Below are 24,238 nucleotides of genomic sequence, written 5' to 3' on the forward strand. Positions count from 1 at the left end.
TCACGGCGTCGTTGGAGTGAATACAATTTCAGCTTCTCTAGTCTACCCCAGTAGTCAAGGTCTGACATGCCATCTATCTTTTTTGTGATTGACCTTTGGGGAGCTTCAATTCTCATAATATTTTGCTTTGTGTAGGGAGACCACAGTGGACAGCAGTATTCAAGGTGGGGTCGGGCAAAAGTGGAGAAGAGAAGGATAATAATATATATATATGTGTGTGTGTGTGTGTGTGTATACCCATATATATAATATATTTATTTAGATACACATATGCATAAATGCTGATTTGCACATAGGAATGCTTACTCATGTTCACTTACTAATATGTATTCACAGATATATGTGTATGTTGATGGAGATAGGTACAAATATATATAATCAGAGGCATATGCATAGAAATATATATATATATATATATATACATAGAGACACACACAAATATATATGCATATATATATACATATATGCATGCATATATATACACAAACATATATTTATACACAAACATATATATATATATATATATATATATATACATGGTTGTACATATATGTGTGTGTATACATTTATATTTCTTACATATGAGTTTTAAGGGTAACTGAAATATATTTAATCATTTTGAGGTTTCACTTTTTTCTGGAATAGGAATCCAAACATCAATGCTGCTTTATAATGTTTTAACTTCTCATTTATATTGTGTTGTGCATAGAATAAGTATGAAGTTTACATTTTTCAAACTTTTACTCTTGCGGCTGTTGTTTTGATGTTCATAAATTTTATTGTTGTACATAGTTATACAATATAATTCACAAAAACTATTGATAGAATTTTCAATTTCCAAACTGGTATTATATATAAAGTATGATTTCATTGTTGTGGTTTATAGCTAATAGTGCTGAAATTATGAATCTCAGAAAATGAAATTATAGATAACTGCAACAAAACTTAACAGATTCATGGTATATAGGTATTTGAATGTCCTTGTTTAAATCCTCCCTCAAATACCTATGGATATATAGTATGATTATTTATGTATTCCATACGCTCTTATCTAATGTCCATAGTTAAAGTCTTCACACTTTGTTATCAGAATTCTCCAATAATAGATCACCATTATTAACTTTTAGTTGAGGTTTTGGAAATTGTGACATACCATTCCCAAAAGCATTTGAAAAGTTAGTGAAATAGTGACTCTGTGAATAATAGCATTGTTGAGTAGTAATTTACCTTCTTTTGCTATGGAATTCCAAACAGTAAAAGATAATCTTTAAGATTATCTCCATCACTAGAATTATCTGTTCTTGTGAAGTAGATAATATTGTTTGAAGATATTTTCTTTTTTGTCTTGTACTGTTTGAGGTAATTGCTGCTTATTTGTAATTCATTAAAATGAAAACTCTTCTGTCAATATTTGGTGAATATTAAATTAATTAGAAAAGAATATATTTCAAAATAGAAATAATATATTTCTAAATCTCTCAGAGAGATCTATGCAGTAGCAGCACAATAAAGTGATAGCATGTTGTCATCTTAATGTGACAGTCCCATGAAAAGGAAGAATGCTACTGTTATTTAGCCCTAGGAAACACCGTTTCCTGTGTCCTTATGTTTTCAAAGTGGAGACCAGCACCTCCACCCAGCAAAGCCAGCACCCAGAGAATAGTCTTAGAGTCATTGCTCATTATCATTCTGGAGTAGCATGGCTTACTAGCTGTCGATGCCTATCTGCCTTTGAAAAGATAAAAGCAGAGGAAATGTGTCAAGTCCAACAGGAAATGGTGTTTCCTAGGGTTAAATAACAGTAGCATTCTTTCCTTTTATGGGACTGTCACATTAAGTTGACAACATGCTATCACTTTATTGAATATATTTCAGCTTCAATAATATATAAAGGCGGCGAGCCGACAGAAACGTTAGCACGCCGGATGAAATGCTTAGTGGTATTGTGTCTGCTGTTACATTCTGAGTTCAAATTCTGCCGAGGTTGACTTTGCCTTTCATCCTTTTTCGGGGTTGATTAAATAAGTACCAGTTATGCACTTGGGTCAATGTAATCGACTTCATCCCTTTGTCTGTCTTTGTTTGTCCCCTCTATGTTTAGCCCCCTGTGGGCAATAAAGAAATAATTATATAAAGCACATTCAAAACAGTAGGTAACTTGTATTCTAGATCTAATTAAAATATATTGGTATCGAAACAGATTGCTTTTTATTATGAAAGTATCCACTTGTGTCAGCATAGAATAGGAAGGAGAAGCTCTAATGATGCTTGACTGGTGAGTTTGAAGAAATAAATTGTTGAATCTGGTTTCAAGAACATTTATATAATAAAATATTTATATCAAGGATTTGATATACAAAAGAATACCTATTTATCTGTGTGTGTGTGTATACACAGCAATATAGATATATAGATAGATAAACAAATAAATAGAGAGATATAGGATGTATGTACTTGTGTGTGTGCATCTTATTTTGTCATAGTAATTATACAAGCAGAAGGATAAAGTTAATTTTGAGCACTCAGACGCATGCACATTTATAGGCATATGATCGTTTATATACACATGCACATATGTATATATATGACAAAATAAATCAGAAATTTCATTATTCAAGTCATTACAAAATTTCTGAATAGTATGAATTGTTTGTTTTTCTCGTTGTTGTTGTTTAAAATGAATAAAATAATAGATTAGAATGAAATATGAATGAACGCAAAGTTAGAAGACATTTTGAGTGATAAACCTGTTTTTCTAAATTTATAAGAGTTTTAGTTATGATTTGCTTTTTGAACTGAGCACAGCTTAGAATAAAGCATCACTAATAACTAAGGATTTTCATCTTTGTCATCCAGTCTACATATAGATTCTAAAATATCCAGTTTCTATGTTACAAGGGACTAATATACATTTGGTACACGGTTCTTGATATTATTACACCTTCTAATTTAACTTCTTGTTTCTATATTCATGTTCTTTCATATTGGATGAAATCTGGCCTCTTGGAATAAGGAAAACAAAAACAACAAAAATACTTGAAAATAATTGTTTTTAATTTGTTCTTCTTTACCGTTTTCTACATTAATTCTATTATCATGAATTTTCTTCAAATAGATATTAGATAGTAGTTAGTAATCTTATTTGTCTTCTCTTATTTTAATATTTATGAAACACTAAGCAGTTAGCATTATCTGCAAATTTATATTTTAACAAAAATTGGCTTGTGAATTCGCTGCTGAGAATACGTTTTAAAACTTCTCATATACCTTTATTATCATCCTTCAACGTTCTCTGAAAACTTATATATTTTTTTATATTTTTTAAAACACGTCTCCATAGTTTTACAATATAGTCCTCTTTGTATCGTTCCTCTTTTAAAATTTAATCTTTGACACTTCAATATAATTTTAGAAATCTTCATTGATTCTTTTATATGCTTTCATATTATATTTAAATACTACTTCAAGAATTTATCTGTTAGATTAGTAACCATTTTGCTATTTCAAAACCAAATTGCACTAATACTCAACTCATACCTGTAAATGTGAAATTAAAACTGCATTTAATACTCTGAGATATGAATTTTATCTTTCTAAACAAGTCTCAGTGTCTCATTTCAAATTTTATGTCCCTCTTCTCTTTCTCTCTTCTCCTTCCTCACAAATCTCTGCACATATATATACACACATGTATAGTTATGTGTAGTTATATGTGTATATATATGTGTGTGTGTGTGTGTATATATATATATATACACACACACACATACACATATATATATAAACACACACATACACGTATACAGATGTACATACATATGCACATATTTCTGTGTGTATATATATATATATATATATATATATATATATGTATGTGTGTATAGTTATGTATGTGTATATGAAAACACACACGTGTGTACATATATATATATTTTTAGGCACATATTTGTGTGCATACACACACATATATATATATATACATTAGTATTTTATTGAAGTTGAATAACATCATGAACTATTCTTTAAGTGCCACATTATTGATCAACTGAAAAAAAGTAAACTTTTGGAACAATAAAATGGATTGTACTTTTCCAAGAATTCACTTCTGTCTGACGGTCAATTATGTGAGACATTGTAACAATTTGTGGAGTTTTTCAGCTTCAATAAGATACTAGATTTTACTCTACCTTTGGTATTCAATTACTATTCTCTCCACCTTGTTTTGTGCTTATGTTTTCACACATGTCTATATACATGTGCGTGTGTGTGTGTAATGTATTGCCTATATGTCATGCCAATTTCAGGGAATTAACTTAGATATATTTTTATGCACGATTTCAAATTTTAAAGAAAAGAATAGCAAAAAAAATTTAAAAATAAAAAAAATCACTGCAGTTCCTAAGAAAAATTATTAGAATTTATTTCTCTGATTATGAAATATTGCAGAATTCAGTCCCAAGTTTGTAGATAAAATGTTCAATATATTTCATTTAATTAATTCCATAATTCATTGTATTACGTCACAAAAAATCTGAATGAGATATTTGAGAATAAAATCAAAACTGAAAAATAAACCAAAATATGTTTTAATGTATTGTTATAATATTCTTTAATAAATTACATTTCAATTAGGGTAGATTTAGATGATGTGCCTGACAAGTTATTGTGTTTTAGGTTTTTTTTCCTTTACCATTCCACACTGTTATTTTGCTATTTTTCATTCCACAAGAATTTCAATCTGCCTATTTCTCTGTTTCAGTATTGTGCAAATTTTCATTTATTAAAGTCTATTTACTTCTTGCTACTTTTTTTCTCATCATATTTGAACAGTTTCCCTTTAATTATACTGTTCCAATGTATTGACAGTGACTTAATATTTTAAAAATTAATTCATCCATACAATCAAAAAGGATTGTCCTATATCCAATTTTATGTCTGAATTTTTGTAATTTGAATAACCCTTACAACATTAATAGACATTTTATAAAATTATTTTCCTATCTTGAATTTTCATGAGATATTTCTGTTTTTATTTCATGGATAAAAATTTGTTTTTGTTATATTTATGGATCTGGTGTTTGTTTAACCTAAATTCATCCAGAAGTCATTTCCAGTCATTTGATGTGTTTTGTAGATCTTTCTATTGTTATTTGTTATACATGTAAAAATCTTGGAAAAACATGAAATTTGTTGAATAAAAATCATAAATATAAAAATATTGTTGGAAATATCATATTTTTTATTATCCTCTTTTTTGTTTTCGTTGTTGTTTTGTTATTTGTGTGACAAAGGAACTTTGCTTCTCTGAGAAATTCCTCTCAAAAATTCTTCTCTGAGAAATCATTCCTCTCAAAAATTTTCAGTTTAACTTAAATATTTTACCTCTTGGAAAACAAAATAAGAGCAAAATTATTTCATTATTTTGCTTCCATTGTTTCCAGTTAGTTGCTTACTTCAGTAAATTTTGAAATATTTTCCAAAAAATGTTGAATGAAAATATCCCACTTAGAACTGGAGAGTCTTTCTATAATTGACTGTCTTTCTTTGTGAATAGCTTAAATTAACTCAAGATTTAATATAACTTAAAATTCAACATGAAAAGACAATTCTGTTCTCTATATTAGCTGAACTTTAAAAAAAATGCACAAAATGAATTGTAATTAAATCTTCCTGGCTATTCTTAAACCACATTGATAAAACTTTAAATTAATGAAAACTAAAACAAAAGGCTTCTGTAGCACAGTATTTTTCTCAATTAGCATCAAAATTCTTTACATTAATCATCATCATTTCAGTTTCTCTTTCCTATAATTTTCTCTCTTTTTCTCTGTTCTAACGTTAAAAGGATTATTATGTATTAAATCTTTATTTCTTTCTATGCTCTGATTCCAATAAGCAACATGCATTGTTCTGATTCAGTCTACTCAATATTAAAAATCACTGTAGTTTAAACAAAGATTTCTAGTTGTAGAATACTTGCTTTACTAATTCAAGAGAGATTCTCCAATGAACCTCTACCATTCACTTCATATTATGTTGCAATATTTAAAACAATTAGGGCGGTGAGCTAGTAGAATCGTTAACATACCGGGCAAAATGCTTAGCGGTATTTCGTCTGCCATTACATTCTGAGTTCAAATTCTGCTGAGGTTGACTTTCCCTTTCATCCTTTTGGGGTTGATTAAATAAGTACCAGTTATGCATTGGGGTCGAAGTAATCGACTTAATCCCTTGTTTGTCCCTTCTATGTTTAGCCCCCTGTAGGCAATAAAGGAATCAATATCTAAAACAATTAGGCAGCAAACTGGCAGAACTTTTAGCTTGCTGGGCAAAATGCTTAGTTGCATTTCATTCATCTTTATGTTCAGAGTTCAAATTCTGCCAAAGTCAGCTTTGCCTTTCTTCCTTTCAGTGTCATTAAAATAAGTACCAGTTGTGTACTTGGGTTTCTCTAATTGACTTTCCTCTTCTCCTAAATTGCTGGCCTTGTGTCAAAATTTGAAATCGATATTTAAAACTGGCAAGCTGGCAGAATTGTTAGCATGGCAGGCAAATTGCTTAGTGGCATTTTGTCTGTTTTTAACCGTCTGAATTTAAATTCTGCTGAGGTCAACTTTGCTTTCAGTGTTGATAAAATAAGTACCAAGAGGTACTAAGAGGTTAATAGCAATGGAGAAATTAAGAATCATTATTATCATCATCATCATCATTTAACATCCGCTATCCATGCTAGCATGGTTTGGATGATTTGACTGAGGTCTGGCGAACCAGACTCCAATCTGATCTGGCAGAGTTTCTACAGCTGGATGCCCTTTCTAATGCCAACCACTCCGAGAGTGTAGTGGATGCTTTATGTGTCACCAGCACGAGGGCCAGTTTGGTGGTACTGGCAGTGGCCACACTCAAATGGTGCTTTTTATGTGCCACCTGCATAGGAGCCAGTCCAGCAGCACTGGCAAATATTACAAATAATTTCAATGAAAATTAGATGCAAGAACAAATTCCTTTCTCTTGTCACTAAGTATTGCTTGTCTCTTTTCTTTCTAGAATGAATATATTGTAGGAAAGGACTATTGTAAATTTAAAAAAACATTATTCTTAAACAGAGATCTGGATCCAATTTACTTCCTAATTATCATTTCTTCTTCATGAAAGATTAATTAAGTTTAGAAAATAGTGATAAAAAAAATTTACATTATTTTAAATTAATTCATAATTAAATTAGTGATTCATATTCTTCAACTTTGTTAACAAACGATAAATGAAAATTACAATTTTTCTTATATTTTATTCAGTGTTTTCAGTTGTCATTTCCTTCTAACCCCTAACTCTCTCTCTCACTCTCTTCCACACTCTCTGTTACTCATAGATTCATGGAATTTAAATTTTTACATTGATAAGCAAGGATTCTTTTTTAACATAAATAATAACATATCTGTCTTTGAAATCACTGACACAAATCTCAGCTTGTGACTTTCTGCATTGTTCATTATTATACAATATCATTCCAGGTAAACTTGAAATTACAATGAATTTAGTACTTTGTTATATATATTACAGTATTACAATATTAACTCTTATGTTACCAACCCGGCTGAAACTGGCTCTGGCTCTGAGTACAAATGTCTTGTTTTCATAAGTTTTGAATTAAAATCTTCCACCAAACCTTAGTCACAGTTTATGTTCCTAACACTAGCTGAATGATAACCAAGTTATTTTACTAAATTCTTTGCTATATTTAAAGTAATTGAAAGAAATACAGAGCATCTCAAAATAAATACAGTAACAAAAGGGTTAAATAGTATCACAGCATATTTCAGTACTAAATGATATTAACTAACTTATTTATGTATAAAAAAAGTAACGACCAAATATATATGTGTTATAGATTTAAACACATGACAGATTTGTCATCATATATTGGTCAGGAGGTGGAAAATTCCCTATGCCAAATTTCCCATAGAGGTTACCTGGAATTGGTTGATACCAGATATTTAAGTTGGTACAAGAATCATACCAGTGATACATCTGTCTGCAATACAGATGGAATTGTAGCTTTTGTTCACTTTAAGCATAAGCGCTTAAAAGCTGGAGGCATTTTCATTTTAGATTTTGTTACAATATTAAACATAGTAAAATACACGAAAACGTTTATGGAAACGTGCTCATGATTTATTGATGACTAGGATTGTTAGATCTTAAAACATAAACCTGTTGTAACTTCTATGTGTCTTTTGAAATCCTGATTAAAGTCACTACAGTAGAGAAGCAGTTCTCATTTCTGTGTTGTCAAGCCCTGATTTTTGCTAGTGTTTTTACTATATTGACAGTAGTCTTTTTAATTTCTATTTTGATTATAATTTTGCTTCGTTCTTGCATTTTTTTTTGTTTTGCTGTCATATCTGTACTTTGTGTTCAGTGATATTATGCTTGCATTTTTACTCCACAAACATAAATGCAGGCATACCACCATATATATATATATATATATATATATATATATATATATATATATATATATATATATTTATATATATTGTGTATTGCTTGCTTGTTGAAAAGACCAATAGAAAAAATACTTGGTCAATTGAGAGATTAATATCATTTCATTAATATAGGAGTTATACGTGAACTATTTCAAGTTTCATGGTTAGCTATTGCAATAAGTGGACAGGGTTGAGAAAAGGGGAGGGAAAAAGCAAGAAAGAAATAGGAAAATATCAAGAAGCATTTTAAGCATAGCATACCATGAATTGTATACTATACAAGCCCATCTGATTATTGCACAAACTGAGCATGAAACTTGGAGTAGCTCCTGTATAATGATTCCTTATATATTAGTTGTATCTGTATACTACACACACATATATATATATATACATATATATATATTACATGCATGCACATGTATGAAACCATGTATATAGATATATGTATGCATATGTGTGTGTGCACACAAGTACATAATTCTGTGCATATTAGAACTTTTCTCCTTTAAAACATAAAAATCTACCAACATCCGACAAATAATTATGATTGGTTTATCTCTATAGAGGAGACCAAATCTGCTGAGAAAATTAAGTATTGATTGCTTACATGAAAAGCAATAAGTATTTAGTTAAAATTTGGAGAAAAGAATTAACCCAACCAAGTATCTTTCATTCAAGATACACTACCATTATCTTCACTCTTTGTATGAGGAGAAAAAGCCAAATGAAAAAATATATTAATGTTTTCTTTAGAATGGCACTACATTAATGGTTGAAACATTTATTTTTCTTTCTATCGAATCTCTTTAGGCTGGTGGTTTTGCTGTTTGATTATATATATTTTTCTTCTGCTCTTTCAGCTTAGGACTTCTATTACTGTTTGGTATTGAATGGAATTTTTTTTTACACAAGCTGCAAAATCATCTCTATAATTCAGAAAGAAATATCGTTTCTTTTGTTTATGTGAATAGTAATGTTAGTAATGTATTAGTACAACCTTTACAGTTTAGGATAATTACTTTCAAAACTTCAGTGCATGCATTGTTCTGAAAAAAAATTGGTGAATATAAATATTGATAGAACCATTTTCAGTATTAGAAACTAAAGGTGAGGAAAGAAGTCTCACCCTGACTTTGGAAGCAATATTTAAAAAAAATATATATTGAACTCTTTCTGACATTTACTACTTCAATGGTGATAAATATTCGTGTATTACTGGTATATACTTTATTGTAGTTGAATAGATAAAAAGATAAATTTATCCAAGTAGTGTAAGAAAGGAACATCTTAAGTGTGGAAATGTATGGAATAGTGAAAAAATATATGATACAAGAGAAATTCTATTTCAACCATTATTTTTATCGTGTGCTTTCACACACATTGTATACTTCAAATAATGGACATTTAGCTTGTAGAACTGCAGTTTTATTTTTATTATTTTTTTTATTTGTCCAATAAATGACAGTGTCAATAAGACGTAATAAATTACATTTATAATAAATTTCTTTTATAATGGTCTTTCATACTGTCAATATTATTTCAAGCTTCATATTAATGGTATTGTTCCTAAAAACTGTGATGTGGATTTTGAAGACAGGATATTCATGGAGTATCCAGTGTCATACATTTCATTGCATTAACATTCATATTTCCATGCTTTCCGTATTCATACATGCCTGCTATTTGTCTTACTGCTATCAATCCTCTCTGGAGGCACATGGCCTAGTGGTTAGAGCAATGGGCTCGCTGTCGAGGGATTGCGGGTTCGAATCTCAGACTGGGCAATGTGTGTGTTTATGAGTGAAACACCTAAGCTCCACACAGCTCCAGCAGAAGGTAACGGTGAACTTCTGCTGACTCTTTCGCCACAACTTTCTCTCACTCTTTCCTACTGCATCTTGCAGCTCACCTGCGACGGACCGGCATCCCGTCCAGGTGGGGAACCTATACGCCTAGGAAACCGGCCCTTATGAGCCAGACGTGGCTCGAGAAGGAACAATTCTCTTTCATCTCATCTGTGAACATTGACATCATCATCTAATCTAATAGTACCTCTTCCCATGGTCATTCTTGGTATTCCTTTACTATGGGTATTATCAATGTCAACATACAGTGATTTCTTTCTCATCAGCAATTATGATACATACACACACATATATTTGTATTCATATTTATGAAGATACAAAAACTTATTGCAAAACTGACAAAATAAATGACGTCAGATATAGGTAGAAGAGTTTTCTAACCAAAGAAATCTTTAGTATTCACCATCATCATCATTATCATCGTTTAACGTCCACTTTCCATGCTAGCATGGGTTGGACGATTTTGACTGAGGGCTGGCAAACCAGATGGCTGCACCAGGCTCCAATCTTGATCTTAGTATTATTAATTAGTATTAATTAATTATTAATTAGTATTATTAATTAGCATTGCATCCATAATAAAGCACCATTGATGATTTTGCTCTTAATTTTGCATAATTAGAGCAAGTCATAGAGAAACGATACATCTGGTGCAAATCTTTAGTATATTCCTTCCATATGAAATATTTATAATCACACTCACAATTTTGTACGGGAAGTTTTTAAGCTGTTTGTTGTAAACTGTAGCTATCTACTTGATAATCATCATCATCATCGTTTAACGTCTGTTTTCCATGCTAGCATGGGTTGGACGGTTCGACCGGGGTCTGGAAAGCCAGGAGGTGGCAACAGGCACCAGTCTGATCTGGCAGTGTTTCTACAGCTGGATGCCCTTCCTAACGCCAACCACTCCATTAGTGTAGTGGGTGCTTTTTACGTGCCACCGGCACAGGAGCCAGAGGAGACTGTCAAGCGGCCACGATCGGTTGGAGCTTTTATGTGTCACTAACACGGACGCCAGTCAAGGCGGCGCTGGCATCTGCCATGTTCAGACGTTGCTTTTCTATTAACGTATTACCGGCATGCATGTCTTAACTATTTCCATTCAATTTTCATTTGATGTTGGTGTTAACGTACTTGACTCAATAGGTCTTCTCAAGAACAGCGGGTCACTCTATAATCCAAGGTTAGCACAGCAGGCCGTCCTGCGAGCCATGAACTCACTTCATTCATTGGGTCTTCGAAGTCACAGCATATCTCCAGAGGACTCAGTCTTTCGTCATAGCCTCTGTGAGGCTCAACGTATGAAGGTCATGCTTGACCACCTCGTCCCATGTCTTCCTGGGTTTACCTCTACCCCGGATTCCTTAATACATAATACATAAAGAGATTCAATAAAAATAAATGTTAACCTAATAGAAAATGTATTCACAGGTAATAGAGCTGTTAAATTAGATTACTTAAACCCTCTGCTGTGACTTTTCTCCTTTTATCTTAATTTATCCCACCATAAGTCAGATCGACATATTGGGTTTTATGAGGATTTCTTATTTATGTGGCATCCACCTTTTCTGGGCAATACTCTTTACTCTTTCTCTTTCACTTGTTACAGTCATTTGACTATGGCCATGCTGGAGCACTACCTTTAGTCGAGCAAATCGACCCCACGACTTATTCTTTGTAAGCCTAGTATTTATTCTATCGGTCTCTCTTGCTGAACCACTAAGTAACAGGGACATGAACACACCAGCAACGGTTGTCAAGCGATGTTGGGGGGACAAACACAGACACACAAACATACCCACACACATATATATATATATATATACAAATATACGATGAGCTTCTTTCAGTTTCCGTCTACCAAATCTACTCACAAGGCTTTGGTCGGCCCGAGGCTATAGTAGAAGACACTTACCCAAGGTGCCACGCAGTAGGACTGAACCTGGAACCATGTGGTTGGTAAGCAAGCTACTTACCACACAGCCACTCCTACGCCTATCCAATACTATTTTATTTTCAATGATATTGTAAGACAGTGTTTTCAATAACCGATAAGCAGTTGTCTGTCAAAATGCAAAATATTTCTTCTTTCTATTGATTTACATTTTATTTGACAATTATTAGCTTAAGAATATGTTTTAAATTTATTTGATAATTTCACATAACAAACGCCATTCAGTTCTTTTCGCTTTTGTCTTGGATTATTTTCAATTTTATATTTTGTTAATACCATCAAAAACTGTCATGTTTTACAGAAAGGGAAAGATTTCAAAGAAATCTAGTGAAAAAGTAATGAACAAAGATTAGCATGCTGTTTGGAAAATTTCAGAAACACTAATTAATAAATGTATAATTTTCTTTTCAACTGTTATTTGTCATTAAAATGAATACTTTGAATTTGACAATATAGAAAATTGACATAACGATAAAAAGGATTGGCTAGGAAACATCTCAAGCAAATGGCATGAATTCAGGTAAATCAGGTAGATGCTGATAGATCAAATAATGTATTCGAAAAAATTCTCTAAGAAATTAATCCTTGTTTTGATGGAGGAAGAAAATAATCATCTGGTAGCAATTGTTAGCAATTCTCAAAATATATAAGGAGGTAATTTCAAGAAAATTAAAATGCCATGCTTAGAAGATTGTCTGAATTTTGTTAATTGGCATCTAGAGATGTTTCAGTCTTATTAGACCTCATCAGTATAGGATCTTTCACCTTGAGCTTGTTGGATATAGACTTGTGGATATAGACTTTTACAAGTAGCAAAAGTGTTATGAAAAATTTTGGTCTGAAGAAAACCAATGGGTTTACATCGCTATATACTTTTAATAAAGTATTTATTTGAACTGTCATAAGTACATTATTTATATTTAACAGATATTTGTCAACTTATTTGTTGTTAACACGATGTTTCGGATGATGTACTCTCCAGCCTTCATCAGGTGTCTTGGGGAAATTAATGATATAAACTTTAATGTTGAAAAACAAGGTTATTCCAGTTATATGTTCTTATAAGATTATTACGAGTTAGTGTTCCATTTTGGACAATCTGAATTTTTAATTAAGAATGAATGGTCATTCTTTCTTAAAAAATTTTACCACTTTAGTAAAGATATGAGTTGGAATGCAATTCAAAACAGTCTTTAAAACCATTGTGGATACTTCAATGTTGTATGCTCCTGAATATACTATCCAAAATACTAACTTCCCATAATTATAACTGAAAGATAACTTTTACTGTATATTATTTTCCCTTCCTTTGCTTTGAAGACAAATTCTTATTATTATCATATTTTATTATGAAAACTGATAAACACTCTTTACCCGCTTGTTTACTTGTTTCTGTTATTTGACTGTGGCCATGCTGGAGCACTGCATTTAGTCGAGCAAATCGACAACAGGACTTATTGTTTGTAAGCCTAGTACTTATTCTATCGGTTTCTTTTTGCCGAACCGCTAAGTTACAGGGACGTAAACACACCACATTGTCAAGCGATGTTGGGGGGACAAACACAGACACACAAACATACACACACATATATATATACATCTACACGATGGGCTTCTTTCAGTTTCCGTCTACCAAATCCACTCACAAGGCTTTGGTCAGCCAAAGGCTATAGTAGAAGACACTTGCCCAAGGTGCCACGCAGTGGGACTAAACCCAGAACCATGTGGCTGGTAACCAAGCTACTTACCACATGGCCACTCATATGCCTAGATCATATTTGTGAAACAGAATAAGTACTTCATGCATACAAAATTTACATAGTGAAAGACTATTAGAAATTTTCTAGGAAGTTCATTTGTTTATTTTAGTAGTTTCTAGACTCAAGTCAGCTCTGATCACATTTACTGCAAAAATATCAAGAACTGGTATTGTTGTGTTCTGATTTTAATGGGTTAATTTTTATACATAGCATAATGAGGATATTTATTTACAGGTATAAAAGATGAAATATGTTTTTATAATTATAAAAGCAAGTCAATTTTTGACCTTCTTGAGAAGACAAATTACTTTAAAACTTTTCAGTTTTCATTTTCTCACAAGACATACAATCTCATAGAAAAAAAATACTAAACATTTCTTCATTTTGACAAAGGACTAAGTTTTTGATGGTGCAGGTTATAGTTAAATCAAACCTACTGCAACATATTGCTGCTTGTTACTTTATTGACAAGCCAATGAGTCTTGTTCGCAACTTTTTTGATAAGGATCATTTGATTTGAGGGTCATTTTAACCTCCCAGAAGTATATTATTTACATTTAACAGATATTTGTCCTCATCTTATTTGTTGTTAACACAATGTTTCGGATGATGTACTCTCCAGCCTTCATCAGGTGTCTTGGGGAAATTTCGAACCTGGGTTCTCATTCCTAAGGTATTTTTCGATGTTATTATTATTATTCAGGTCATTGCCTGGAATTGAACTTGGAATCTTGGGGTTAGTAGCCCGGGCTCTTAATCACTACGCCATATGCCCATAGTTACCAAATATTCTTCATATCACAATTTTATGGCCCTATATTACAATTTGAAAAATACATTGGATAATGTGATCTTATATTTTGTATGTGGAATGACTTTCAACATAAGTCTATTCAATCAAGATTGATCTGAGCCAGATTAACCACATATTCTAACCTTTTGATGTTGAGACTCAAGACTGGATTGAACAAAACTTCACATATTTTTCCTTGGCTATTTCCTTCTAACAAATTAAATGCTTTGGTTTTAAAAGAGATGGGAAGCATTTAAAAATGAAGCATATTTGACCAGAAATTAATTTTAGCTTTTTGTTCTGGTTCCATGGAATTTACCATCTTTCTTCTATAACAGACCTTTAAAATATTACAACTTTCATATTACATTTATCCCCACTCACAAACATTTTGGTAAGAAAGTAAGTTCTAAAACAGTGGAATTTGGTTATATTTATGAATAAGCATCCATTTCTTTAAAAACCAAAATATACTTTTTCTTTTAGAAAGAACACAAATATGAATGAACAGATTTTCATTTCATGGGTAGCTGAACCACAATATTCTGTTGTATTTCCTTAGCAATTCAATTAATGGAAAAAATATTCAAGATGAAATAAGAGGCTTTTTTTACATTGCTCAGCATTTTTAAAAAAAATGTTCTCTCGTTTTAGCTATATTTTTTCATCATATATTTTGTATTCACATTAAAGGAATGTCGTTTTGAAAAACTACATTTCTTTTAATCACGTATTTATATTCAATTTATTTTGAAAAAAAAAAATGGAAATTACAAAATCAAAACTCAATATTACCTTTTGTATTTGTTCATATTTTGAATAATTAATTTCTGAAATCTCATATTAATTCCTCTTAAGTTTTAGATAATTCTATACATTTTTTCCACACAATCCTACACAGTTTTCTTTTATTTTCTACTACAAACGGTCAACATATTCATGTAACCTTGTATAATTTGATTCATTGCTGACTGCATTGATACTTAGAGAAATAAGTAATGTTAAACAATGTGGCAAACAACTGATAAAAAATTCATATATCTATGTTTGTGTACACACACATACAGAGTTAGCTGCATTAATATATGTATAGAATTTATCCATATCTATTTATGTTTGCCTGTTTATGCCTTTGTATTACAAATTATGAATATCACAGATACACATGCATACATAAACATACACATGCATATATATAGGCGTTCATAATATTTGATTTGAAATGATGAATATTCGAATAAAGAAATTATTGTTTAAGTATCAATATTTATTCTGTAATATAAACATGTGTTGTTTGCATGGTTTAATATTTTCTGAAAGTAAATCTACGCCCATATTGAATTTTAAAAATCACTTTGTATTTTAAAGTTATTCTCTTAAAACATGAGTGACAATTCAGAGAAAACTTATTAGAATTCAATATTGATAATATTGAATATCTATTAATCTGAAAATACTTTCTCATTCGATTAATGATAAGTATTTTTAAATGTTATTCTCTCTTTTAAAGAATCAAGCTATTCTTTAAAAGTGTCATTCATAACATTCCAGATAGCAACCCAAGTTGCTTCAAGTTTTTAAGTGTTTTGGGGTGATGGGGTATAATATTATAATATGTAACAACAAATGTTTTTTTGTTTTTTTTTTTAATGAAGTGTGATGCTGCTAATTATGTTCACAGCAAACAATGTTTTTGAAAAATATAGCAGATGAAAATCAAAATTTTCTGAAATTCTAAAGGATATGATTTTACAATCATAGCTATTTGCAGAGATAACATATGAGATGATGCATAAATTGTGCAGGGAATTTTAATGATATATATATGTATCCTATTTTTCCTTTCTGTGCACGGATTCAGAGTAAAGGTAGAAATATGAATATATATAGACTGAAGTTTGATTTGGCATGGTTTTCTACAGTTGGATGCCCTTCCTTAACACCAACCACTCTGAGAGTGTAAAGGGTGCTTTTACATGCCACCAGCATGGGTGCAAGTTGCGTGACACCGGGGTGTGTTTACATTTCACCAGTATGGGTGCCAATTTGTGTAACACCAGTATCTGCCACGACTGCAATTTTGCTTGGCTTGATGGGTCTTCTTCTCAAGCAAAATATAGTGCCAAAGGTCTTGGTCATTGCCTCCGTAAAGCCCGACACTCAAAAGGAACTCGGCCACTTTGCCTCTGTGTGTGTTTATATATATATGCACTTGGATATATCTTATACTGTGGCACTCCATCAATTGCAGCAATGAGGATTCCAGTTGATCCGATCAATGGAACAACCTGCTCCTGAAATTAATGTGCAAGTGGATGAGCACTCCTCAGACATGTGTACCCTTAATGTAGTTCTCAGGAAGATTCATCATGACACAGAGTGTGACAAGGCTGGCCCTTTTGAAATACAGGTACAACTGAAACAGGAAGAAAGAGTGAGAGACAGTTGTGGTGAAAGAGTACAGCAGGGTTCACTACACCACCTCATTGCCGGAGCCTCATGGAGCTTTAGGTGTTTTTGCTCAATAAATACAATGCTCGTCTGGTAATCAAAACTGCAGTCCTATGACGAGTGCACTACCCTAACCACTAAGCCATTGGCCTCCATATCTTATACTGACATATAGCAATACAAGATCCAAACATTGGTGAGAAACCAATAAGTTCGTGCTTTTTTGATAAAATTAACTCAACATGTTTCGTCTGTCCTAGTTGCACAGATGCTCCCTTGCTGTTATTAACATTGCAAATGCAGTGAGCCAGTGATTGCCCCATTGGAAATCTAACCATTATTCACAAAATGTAATTAAAAAATATAAAAGATAAAAATGTATCATACTCTAGCAGTAGAGAGAACCTTTCAAAGAGTTAGACCCAAGAAGACCTGGGATGAGGTGTTGAAGCACAACCTTTGAACACTGGGCCTCACCAAGGTGATGACAAGTGACCGAGGCCTTTGGAGATACGCTGTGTTTGTGAAGACCTGACAAGCCAAGTGAGACCATAACTGTGGCCTATGCCAGAGCAGCATAACCAGCCTATTTAAGAGTACCCTTCAATCATTAGGTAATAAACTGCGCTTGCGAAGACCTGTTGAGTCAAGTGAAGTCATTGTCATGGCCGATGACAGTACTCACTGATTGGCACCTGTGCCAGTGGCAGATAAAAAGCACCAGTTGAGCATGGTCAATGCCAGTGCTGCCTGACTGGTCCCATGCTGATGACATGTAAAAAGCACCATTTGTGCTTGGTCAATGCCAGTGCTGGCTTACTTGTCCTGTGCTGGTGGCACATAAAAAGCACCATTCAAGTGTGGTTGCTGCTAGTACCACCTGAGTAGCTCCTGTGCCAGTGACATGTAAAAAGCACCATTCAAACATGGCTGATGCCAGTACCGCCTGATTGTCCCTCATGCTGGTGGCACATAAAAAGACCCCACTACACTCACAGGGTGGTTGGTGTTAGGAAGGGCATCCAGCTGTAGAAACCTTGCCAGACCAGAAGTGGAGCCTGGTGCAGCCTCCTGGCTTGCCAATCCTCAGTGAAACAATCCAACTCAATGCCAGCATGGAAAACAGACATTAAACAATGATAAAAATGAAATGAATCCAAATTCATTTCTGAAATACCTTACATCAGTATTTTGCTTTTTTTTTTCTCCATGTATGCATAAACATACAGACAACAATATTTTCATTAACATTATTTTCATTTGTATATCTTATTCTTCCTATCTTTAATTAAATTTCTCTCTCTCTCTCTGTGTATTTCTGTACTTGTTGAAACAGCCAATTACATTTTATTTATGCCATATTATATATTATTTTAAATACATAACTCGTGATTCTATAACATAAGAGTGAGAAAAAAGTGATAACAAAATTAATATGGAGATTGTTGACATATTTCCCAACAAGCAATCTAGTATTGAAAATTAATCACAGTATAATTTTTGAAAATATTGCCATTTATATGGTATCTTCTTCCAATGGCTGTTTATTGGCCTCTTGCCTATGTGTTCTTATTTCCATAGCCTTACCAAATGCACTTCTGTTGCAAATTCTTCTCTCTCTAATTATATCCTTTTATGCTGATATATTTCCACATTAATATTTTGTTTCTGTAATTTTGCAGTCCTTTGGGACTTTACAAGCTGTTTACTTTTAGAAACAAAAATGTCCTATGCAATTTTATAAGTATTCCTTCAGAACCTTCAGTTTCTGAACCCAATCAAATTCATTTAACACTGAGGCATAACATTGATATGCAATGGAGAGAATTTACCAAGTTTATAACATATATGTATATAATTTTTATTATTTCGTTGTTAAAGATATTATTCTTATTTATATATGCATAGAGTCCTGCTTACGCACACATATATAATACAAAACATTATATATAATACAATACATACATTATATATATATATGTATGTATGTAGATAAATTAGAAAAGAACCACCATTTAGCAATTCAACAATGATATAGAAAAAATTAGATATATGATAAAACATATGCCTATAATTAATTAAAGTACAAAATAATAAATAAATAGTATATAATTGGTAAATTGAATTTTTCCCTTTAAGTTTGGAATAATATTCTCTAATATTATTATCATTATATATATATGTAAAACATTGATATATATATATTTTATATTCTTTTACTTCTTTCAGTCATTTGACTGTGGCCATGCTGAAGCACTGCCTTTTAGTCATGCAAATCGACCCCAGGTCTTATTGTTTGTAAGCCTAGTACTTATTCTATCAGCCTCTTTTGCTGAACCACTAAGTTACAGGGACATAAACACATCATCAGCATCTGTCAAGCGATGTTGGAGGGACAAACACAGACACGCAAACATATACACACATATATACGATGGGCTTCTTTCAGTTTCCACCTACCAAATCTACCAACAAGGCTTTGGTCAGCCCAATGCTATAATAGAAGACGGTTGCCCAAGGTGCCACACAGTAGCACTGAACCCGGGATCATGTGGCCACTCCTGAGCACACACACACACACATTATATATATATATATATATATATATATATATTATATATATATATATATATATATATATACATACATACATGTGTGTGGCTTTATAATAATTTTGGCTTTATGACTACTGAAGGAAGCTTACATATCTGGCAACACAAAGTATTACAATTACAGCTTATTTGCCTCTCATTCAGTTTTCAAGTAATCATTGTTACACATGCTCTTATGGTCAACCTGTTTATATAGCAATTGTTATACATTATTTACATTTGACGGATATTTGTCCTCACTACGGACATATGGCATAGTGGTTAAGAGGGTAGGCTACTAACCCCAAGATTCTGAGTTCGATTCCAGACAGTAACCTGAATAATAATAATAATAATAATAATAATAACAACAATAACATTGAAAAATACCTTAGGAATGAGAACCCAGGTTCGAAATTTCCTCAAGACACCTGATGAAGGCTGGAGAGTATATCAGCCGAAACGTTGTGTTAACAACAAAAAAGATGAGGATAAATATCTGTCAATTGTAAATGATGTACATAATTCCTCATCTCTTAAATATAGAACAGCAATTGTTACCTTGAATAAAATCTCTTGGTGATGTAGAGTTGGTAATTGTGCAAGAAAAATATAAGCACTTGAGGTCGTATGAATCAACTGACTCGATGTTGTAAGACTTATGCCAAATTATTTTAGATTTTACAGCACCAGATGGAATATAGAGTTCTAGTGACCAAAATCTCATAGTTTCTATTCAGTTTTGATACAGTCTAAAACATACATAAATGTGTGGGTGCGTGTGTGTATATAAATCAACTTCATCATCCTAATTTCTTTCATGCTCTGTTTTCATAGTTTGGATTATACTTTCCCTACTCCATGTACACACACATCATATCTATATACACACACACACATATATATATATATATATATATATATATATATCTCATGTCATTAAGAATGAAATGTCCGATTTTGAACTGAAAGTTTATTTTACTTTATCTCAACAAAAAGCAATGGAGATAATCAAAGTATGCACCTAGATTATCAACACAATTTTGCCATTTTATCAGAAGCTCATTTATGTTGGCATCAAAGAGGTCTGGAGAGCAAAAGGTGAGGAAATCCCGAAAGGCTGTTTTTGCATCTTCTTCAGATTCGAAGTTTTTACCTTGCAAAAGTTGTCTAATACCTGGAAAACATGATTGTCATCCTCCATATTCACCAGACGTTGCACCGACTGACTGAGTCATTCCAAGTTCCGTTTCTGTAACTTGAGTAGCGTTCTTTGTGAAACATGTGGTCGAGCATTATCTCGTTGGAGAATTGGCCTATCGCTATTGACCAATCTCGGTTGTTTAATTGCGAGTTCACTCATCATTTTCATCCAGTTGGTTGAGGTATACATTCGCTGTAATTGACTTACCAGGTCTCATGAAGCTGTAGTGGATGACACCAGTGCTGGACCACTAAACTCACCCCATTAGCTTTTTCTGGTGAATATTCTTTTTGGGATTGTGTTGTTTCACTTCATCTCAATCCAACCACTGTGCAGAATGCTTGCTATTGTTGAAACGAACCCATTTTTCATTACACGTAACAATACGATGCAAAAATGGCTCATGTTTACGTTTTGACAGCAAAGAACAGCAAGTTTCAAGACGACGTGCCATTTGATGCTCGTTCAGTTCGTGTTACTCACTTGTCCACTGTCCACTTGTTCGCTGATTTGTTTCAGAATGTCTAATAGAGTTGGAATCGAAACATCAAACCTTGTTGCTAAATCATATGTAGTTCGAGATGTATCCACTTCCGTTACAGTTTCCAGCTCATCATCCACTTTGGTCTCAGGTCTACCATGGGGCTGATTTTCAAGATTAAAGTCACCAGACCGGAACTTCTCAAACCATTGGCATACAGTGTGCTCATTTGCCACATCTTCACTAAATACCTCAATCAAGCTGTCTGAGAAGTATTTGTTCCATGACGGAACTTGTATAAATAACATCAATTTTTGATCTCCCCATGGGTTCACAAAAATTGATTTACAACAGAAAACTCGCAATATAATCAGAACCATGAATTGCATTTCGAAAAGTGATGATGGAACTCTTCAATGTTGTAAAACAAAGAATTCTCATGATAAAAACATCAGAGTTAACGACTGTCAAACTTGGTGCATAAGAAAATCGGACATTTCATTCCTAATAACCTTAAATATATATATATATATATACAATGTATAAGTGAGGGCATATGACTTGGTGGTTAGAGTGTTGCACTTGTGATCTAGTGATCATGAGTTCAATTCCCAGACTGGGTGGTGTGTCATGTTCTTGAGTAAATCACTTCATCTTGCATTGCTCTGCAACCACTTTGACACCTGACACGTGGTACACCGTGAACTTGTTCAGATAATGTTGATTTCATGGAAGAAGTGAGCTAAAGTGTGGCATGAACGTTTGATCACTATAAACAAAACATTTGTTCCGTTTGTTTGGCAAAAAGCTGAATGCTTCTATGTCACCTTTGATAGGAGAGTCTATCATACACACACACACACACACATACATGCACTTGGAGTTACAAACCAAAGAATACCATGTAAGAAATTTTCTTTAGAAACAGCTAAAATTTCACCCCGTTGCTACTCAAATTCTACTCACTACAAGCTATTGTTCAGACATAGCAACATGAATCATCAGCTGTTTCGAAATGTGTGCATGTATATATGTATGTATATGCAGAAATGCTATATTTGCTGTTACTCAGTTGAACAATATTGTTTTTTTTAATTACATTTATTTATTTAAAATTTTCTTTACAACAAATACATTTCTAATGAAAAACCATCATAATGGCATTTGTTGTTGCCTTCTATGTATTTTATTATTGATTTAATTCAATGCTTGTAAACTCATACATACAAAGTTGTTTGTTATGGTGTTTGATTTGCTAAGAAAATATGTGCATGTGTGTAGCAAATTATTTTTGGCAATGAAAAGTAGGTGAACATCTGTGAAACTTTTACTATCAAATAACACAAGGTCTTTCCTAATTTTACCTGCAATCAGCTATATCCTCAACTCAGAATACAGCTCAAGAGATGTCTTTAAAATAATGTAACAAAATTGGTCATCATTCTGTACTTTGATATTTTTCAAGATAATTTTATTAATTTTTGTAAGTAAAATTGAGCAGTGTTTATTAAGAAAAGATTTATAAGTAGACAGCTGTGAGTTAAGCATAACTAAAATTATGAGGGAGTTTTACAATATATATTAAATAACTGAATATTCTTTAGAAATTTTTTAAAGGCAATATGAACATTTTGATTTAGAAGTAGTTTTGCTTTTCTTTGTATCATGTATTAATATTTGAGAAAAGTTCAATATCAAATAATCATTATGTATTAGGTGGTTTAAGTTGTGATAGCACAACAATGGAAACTTAGTTAAAACCAATTCAATTGTAGTAAAATAAACTAACTGAATATCTTAACTGGGTTATGACTGGAAATTATTTATATTAGAGTGATTATTCTAAAAATTTGCTTTCGATAAAAAATTTTTTAAAAAACTTGATGTTAGTATTTTACCACAACCAATTATTCTCAAATGTATTTGCACGAAATATTCAGATTGTACTTCAGTAACTATTTTTATCATTTATGCAATCGTACAAACACTCCACTTCTATCTTATACAGAGGCAGCCACTTCAACTGCTCTATCGCAAATGTTTGTCAAAGAATATATATCACTCATGAATTTTTTTTTTTTTTTTGCTTTTTACGTAACATTTTGATTCCAACTACAATAATGTTCGTTCTAACTAATTTATGAATTTCATTAGCGTTCTGTTCACCATGCGTATTGTCTTCTCAAAAAGTGTTTCCTATAAACCGCTACGATAACTTCCATTTTTTTTTAAAGAACTAATACATTGAATTTAAAATATTTTAGGAAAAGAGTTTTCCTGGCATTTTTTAAAACGAGTTTCTCTTTCCTTTATATATTCAAGGTTTGCTTGTTTTATTCAGAAACTATCATGTGAATATTTTATGTTGTCAATTTTTTTTTTATTTTTGATTATTAGTTTTGAATGTTTATATAAATATATATACACACACATATATACATATATGTGTAAGTATAATATATATATATAGATAGATTTATATCCACATGCTTATATATAAATATATATATCCACATGCTTATATATATATGTATGTATGTATGTATTATATAGTTTGTGTGTGCGTGTGTTATTTTAGTTTATTGTTTGACTAGAAATGCATGATTGCTGATGGAAAGTTTACATTGCATTCATTTATGATTTGGTA

General features: G+C 32.1%; 1 protein-coding gene across 2 annotated transcripts in view; it reads left to right on the forward strand.

The window, feature by feature from the left end:
* The window catches only part of LOC115227587 (complexin), a 295,618-nt gene that overhangs the window by 250,372 nt on the left and 21,008 nt on the right, over positions 1–24,238 (forward strand). The window lies entirely within an intron of this gene.

The sequence above is a fragment of the Octopus sinensis genome, linkage group LG2 (assembly GCF_006345805.1).
Source record: "Octopus sinensis linkage group LG2, ASM634580v1, whole genome shotgun sequence".
Taxonomy (NCBI): Eukaryota; Metazoa; Mollusca; class Cephalopoda; order Octopoda; family Octopodidae; genus Octopus; species Octopus sinensis.